The 6,232-nt window shown below is 34.8% G+C and overlaps 1 long non-coding RNA gene across 1 annotated transcript; it reads right to left on the bottom strand.

Annotated features, from left to right (window-relative positions):
• Positions 1–1,527: 1,527 nt before the first annotated feature.
• Positions 1,528–2,317, bottom strand: LOC149185557 (uncharacterized). The gene is made up of 2 exons (XR_016256041.1): positions 2,189–2,317; positions 1,528–1,988 (listed from the first exon to the last, which is right to left on the bottom strand). It is a non-coding gene; the product is annotated as an uncharacterized LOC149185557 (long non-coding RNA).
• Between the last annotated feature and the right edge of the window lie 3,915 nt (positions 2,318–6,232).

The following is a 6,232-nucleotide window of genomic DNA, read 5'->3' as shown; positions in this document are numbered from 1 at the left end:
AGAAGTTACTCTTAGCCAATGGGGATAACATCTATAAAATATAATTTTGTTCTATTTTTCAAAAGTTGAAACAAAATTACATTTTTTTTGCTTTTACAAAAAAATATGTTTTAAAATAAATTTATAATTAAAATCTAATATTTACAAAGTGAACTTGGCTTTTAATAGACCACCCTAAAATATGTTTTAAAATAACTTTATAATTAAAATCTAATATTTACAAAGTGAACTTGGCTTTTAATAGACCACCCTAGATTCATCTTAACTCTGGATCTACTAAGTGTCGAGAGGGATGAAATCTTTTTGCATCTTAAGATATTCTCATCTCAATAGATTTGATACTCTTTCCACTTGATAGATAGGAGTTAAGATGGATCTAGGGTGGTCTATTTCTCCCCTTTAAATAGGCCAGATATTCCACATGAATACCATGGGAAATACCATGGGTTCTCATAAAACTCTAGAACTTGACCAAGTCAAGTTTACTTAACTACCCAACCAAAATTAATTTAAAAAAATATTAACTTAGAATTTTTATTTTAACATAAAGTTATTTTTATTTTTATTTTAAATTTACCTTAATTATCTAACAAAAAATAATAATTTTTTTTTTTTTTTTAACATAAAGTTATTCTTATTTTATTTTGACCTAATCAAAATTACATAACATAATAGGATTATATATCTCTTAAACACTAGGCTAGAGAACCTCTCTTATATAAAAGATATAGCACAACCATGATGAAATGAAATACTTCACTAAATTACATATATAAAAATATATGATAATAATTACTTTTAAAGATTTAATTTTGATTAATAAATTTTAAATTAATGAATTTATTTTTTAATTATTCAATTAACTTATTCTCAAGTTATGAGAACCAAACCATTAAAAATATTAACACAAGGTAACCACAGTGACATAGTAACCATATGCCAGCGTCTAACTAAAATATTATTTCAAAGAAATATAGATTTTAAACTTAATTTTGATTAATAATTTTTAAAACAATTTAGCTATTTTTTAATTATTCAATTAACTTATTTTTGGAGTTGAACAAAACTATTAAAAATAGTAAAACAAAGCAACTAGAGTAACAAGGTAACCAGGCAGAGAATTTACTAACATATAAACCGAAATTACAATATACCAGCCTCCAACTAAAATGTGAATGTGATGCACATCAATCTTGCATAAGCTAATGCGAACATAATTGCATAACCATACATGGCCATGCCTATTCCACTATGGAATTGATATGGGGCATGCCTTATTTATATAACATTGGGCTCTAAACTAACTATATATGAACACATAGTGAGTCTTAGATAAACAGATAATCTTCGACTGCATTTATTATTTCCCATACCTGCGACAAAATAACAATGTGATAAGCAAAATAACAGGAAAAAAAATCATAACATCTTTTTGCAGATAAAAAGAAAGCGAAATCATAAACCATGACATTTGTGCATATACCGCACTGAAGAGCAGAGAATATATTTGAAGGAGGAAAACAAAAGGCAGTTAGTATAAGTTGGTCTACTTGTCATTACCCTTGCTCTACAACTTGATCGCGCTGTTGCTGCCGCCCTCGTCTTTGTTGTGGCTGTTCATGGTGTTGTTGCTCTTGCTGTTGTTGTTGTCGCCCATGATGGGGTCGTTGCCTTTGTTGTTGCTGTTCGGGGTGTTGTTGATCGGGCTGTTGCTGCCGCCCTTGCCTTCGTTGTTGCTGTTCATGGTGTTGTTGCTCATGCTGTTGTTGTTGTTGCCCACGATGCCGTTACCGGCATTGAAGTGAATCGTGGTGTTCTTGTTGCCGCTATTGTCGCCCATGATAGGGTTGCCGTCGATGTTGGAGTTGCAGCCGACAACGTTCTTGTCGCCGCTGTTGCACCTGCGGTCGACCTTCTTGTTGTTGCCTGGATGGTGGTATCACTAAGTTCACCAAGTTCAAACTGAACGCCTCTAAAGTCTCCCACTTCTGACAACAAAAATTTCAAGTGCTCAAGTGCATCAATACACAACCTGGACATTGATAAGCTACTGTGAATCAATACATAACATGATGAGCAAATCATTGATAAGTGTGCATCAATGCATAACGTGGAAATAAAATATGAGCAAACTATCGATATCTCACAGATTAGCAAGCCTCAATCAATCTAGGTTATACAGCCATACCTACAACTGCACTAGGGCAAAGTCGGTAAGCAAGCGGTGAGAAATACAATCGCATCGCCTGACTTATATAGAAGCAGGCGTACTCCAATCTCGGATTTGAAAACCATCCAGAATGCCAACCATGGTCAAATTTTGATGTTTTAAGTATTAAATTTGATGTTTCATGTATTAAATTTGATGTGACAGAATAATTCCTATTTATCTAAATTCGTACATGGTGGCCTCTTCGGTGTCGTGTAGTGATGTAATTTGAAACGTTATTTTTTATCTTAGTGGAAAAGAGCGAATGGTATTTTCATTTTATTGGGAAAGTCATTAATGGAAAATAGCTAATGGTATTTTCATTAATGTATGATCATTTTCATGATTTTTGAATAGTTTACTTAGCACTCATTTGGTGATGGTCACACTCGTTGCATCCTATAACTAGAAAGCACCTGTAACTAGTACTTCACATGACTCTGGAATTTTCCCATAGTCAAATCCACTTAAAATTGTTTCCATCATAAAAAAACATGATTCAAACATTACATCGATAAGATTTTATGAAATTTTTTCCAAATTCCAATCACTTTTCCGGGTCCCAACAAGTAGACGACTCCATTTTCATCCCACTAAAGTTGAGAAAGTGCTATACTTTAAATTATACGAGTGTCATGAGAATGACATGATCAATTATGCAAAGTCCAGCATCAGGATGATGCCATGGATCGACGATCGATGAAGTGGACGCTCTATTGACAGACTTAACTAAGATTTATTCGTGCTCTTGGGTAAACGACTTTTCTGTTTCATCCCCCACAAAAAAAATTCTGTATGTAACTACTCCGAGTTATTCTTATTCGCGCATCTGGGCAGACGAGGAATCTTTTTCAGCCAAAAAAAAATTCCTTGCCCTATTTACAGATGTAACTTGGGCAGAAGAGTTATTCTTTTTCGGCTTAAAAAAACCAAAATCTTTGGCCAATCGACCGATGTAACTACTCCGATTCGTGCAAATGGGCAAAAGTGTTATTCCTTTTATCCCACGAAAAAAAAGATTATTCATTGTTACGCCTATAGACCTGTTCTATATTGGAATTGCGTTGAAGGAATTTAAATTTTAAAAAAATGAAAAATGGAATTGCGTTGCAGAAATTTAAAGTTTTTAAAAATGAAAAATGGTTTGCATGTTGTACATTTCATGAGCTTGGAATATTTTTGGTATTAGTTGCAATCTAACTGACTAAATTAAGGGTTTGGGGAATGAATAGTCAGCATTTTCGGTCTCTGAAATGAATGGTGGAGTTTATATGCGACATGTGTAGGCTGATAGATCTTTGAATCGTTTTATTTAGAAAAAAAGTTCTCTTCATTAATATAAAAAGACAGTACATGATCTTGTATTTGTATTCTTTCCTATTTCTAAATCATTTTTTTCTATTCTAAAGATTCTAGAGGAGAGGAGTTTCACTCATGAATAGGTTTGGGTAAGGCAATATTTTAGTTGTGGTAAGGATATTGCAACTACACATAGGCTTAATTAAAATTTAAATTTAAATCACAACAAAACAAAGTAAAACAACTAAATAAGACTTGAGATTAAATTCTAATTCATGAACATTCATATGAGACGATTGCTTATTCATCAAAGTAAAAACAAAGTTTAGGGAGATTTACACTTCACCCGGGGTTGCCAAGTAACACATTAAATGTTGTTTTCATGTGCCCACCAAAATTTGCTCCATGATTTTCGAAGTAACACACTTAGTGTTGTTTTCACACACCCACCAAAATTTGCTCCACTATTTTCTCCTCACTACCTCAACTTTCACCCTCTCTCTCTATCTCTACTTTCACCCTCTCTCTCTACTTGCCCAACAATGCAAATGACTTTTACATTCATATTTATGTGAACATACAAATTTGACATTAATACATGACACAGAAAATATTTAATATTTAATACACACCATGGGTGATTTTACACAACAAATGGTTTTCTGAACGTGTAGGTGTTGTGGAGTGTGGCCAATAGTCACTTAGTGAATGTTTGCTCATACTTATTTACTAAACTTCATTAAGTGCCTTAACATCTCTTTTGTGTTGCAGAATGGTCAGCGATGTACTTCTGCTAAGACTTGAGTCCTTCTGCAAGCAAACAAAATCACAACCTGCAAAAATACAAGTATGGTTGCTGTTGGAGTGTTTAACACGATGGTTGGGATTAATATTTCCAACACTCTCCCTTAATCACAATTGCCACCATTGACACTTCCCAAACAATCTCTGAGATAAACAAAACTTTCACGTGCCAATGTCTTTGTGAAAATATCAGCAAATTGTTCATGTGAATTAGTGCTGCAACATAATTTCATGATTGTTAATTAACTCTCTAATAAAATGATATTTAGCATCAATATGCTTGGTCCTCTTGTGAGAGACAAAATTCTTTCACAATGCAATTGTTGAAGTGTTGTCGTATAAAGTAGTTGTCATTCCCTCTTGGTCGTGGCGAAGATCCCTCAACATCCTTCTCATCCAAACTACCTGAGAGGATGGTGTTGTTGCGATGACATATTCAACTTCTGCTATTGACAATGAAACTATCGGCTGCTTCTTGGAGGCCCATAAAATGGCTTGAGAACCCAAATGAAAAACATATCTTGATGTGTTGTTTCTGTCATCAACACTACCTGCCCAATCACTGTCGGTGTAACCAACCAGCTTGAAATCATCTGTTGCGGCGTAAAAAGTACCATATTGTTTTGTCCCATTGACATACCTTAGAATCCTTTTCGTTGCTTGCCAATGTGTCTCCTTGGGTGTCTTCATGAACATCAACACCAAACTCACTACATACATTATATCCGGCCTAGTGGCAATTAAATAGATCACAGTGCCTATCATTCTTTTGTATAATGTCGAATTGACATTGTTGTTGCAATCTTCTTCGCTCAGCTTCAACCCCATGACAGTTGGAGTTGGTGTGGGCTCGTTGTTCTTCATCTTAAACCTCTCCAAAATGTCTGCCACATACTTTGCTTGAGAGACAAAAATATCGTTTTCTGTTTACTTCACTTCTATGCCCAAAAAATATCTTAACAACCCCAAGTGAGTCATTTCAAATTCACTCTTCATGACTTGTTTGAAATCAGCGATGAGAAAATCATCACTGCGTGTAAAAATCAAATCATCTACATATAAAATGACAATAAGAATCTTACCATCGCTCTCTTTGATGTAGAGAGTAGGCTCACCGTCACATTTGTTGAAACCATTTTCCAACAAGTAAGCATCTCTCCTGCTATACCATGCTCCCAGTGCTTGCTTAAGCCCATAAAGAGCTTTCCTCAACTAATACACTTTGTCTTCTTGGCCTTCTACCTCATAACTAGCTGGTTGTGTAGCATACACTTCCTGTTTAAGCACTCCATTCAAGAACGTTGATTTTATGTCCATTTGATAAATTTCTATTTATGTTGCGTGGCAATCGCGACAACCTTGCGCACTGTCTCCATCCTCGCAATTGGCGCAAATGTCTCTACATAATCTCTTCCATGCTATTGTTTGAATCCTTTGACAACTAACCTCTCTTTATCCCTTGCAATCTTCCTGATGACATTTCTCTTGGTATTATAGACCCACTTCACTCCAATGACTTCTTTTCCTTGTGGAAGGTTCACTAACTCCCATGTGCCATTCTTATCTATTTCTTCTATCTCTTCCTTCATTTCTGCAACCATTTTTCTTCTTTGACTCCATCTTAAAAATGGTTTGGGTCATCTACATGACAAAATAATGCAAATAAGAAATTTAGACCAGTGCTATTGTCAACTTCATCTCGCTCATAAATCTCATTTAAATTTCTAAATTTTAGTCTTCTTGTGCTTGTTGAAGATGGGCTTAACATGTCACTTGGTGTTGGGCTTTATGGCGTGCTTGGAAAAGCACTTTCTTGACTGCACGATGTTGTCCTATTATTTATTGATGGTGTTACTTTTTGCCTGCTTTGTTGCACTTGAATAGGAATAGAGGGAGTCACTGTTGAGGAATTACTTGTTG

Source organism: Pinus tabuliformis, chromosome 3_1 (genome assembly GCF_031772625.1).
Source record: "Pinus tabuliformis cultivar Carrire ecotype Pingquan chromosome 3_1, CPIR1, whole genome shotgun sequence".
NCBI lineage: Eukaryota > Viridiplantae > Streptophyta > Pinopsida > Pinales > Pinaceae > Pinus > Pinus tabuliformis.
Note: the sequence above shows the minus strand (reverse complement) of the source record. Positions and strands in the feature narration are given on the sequence as shown.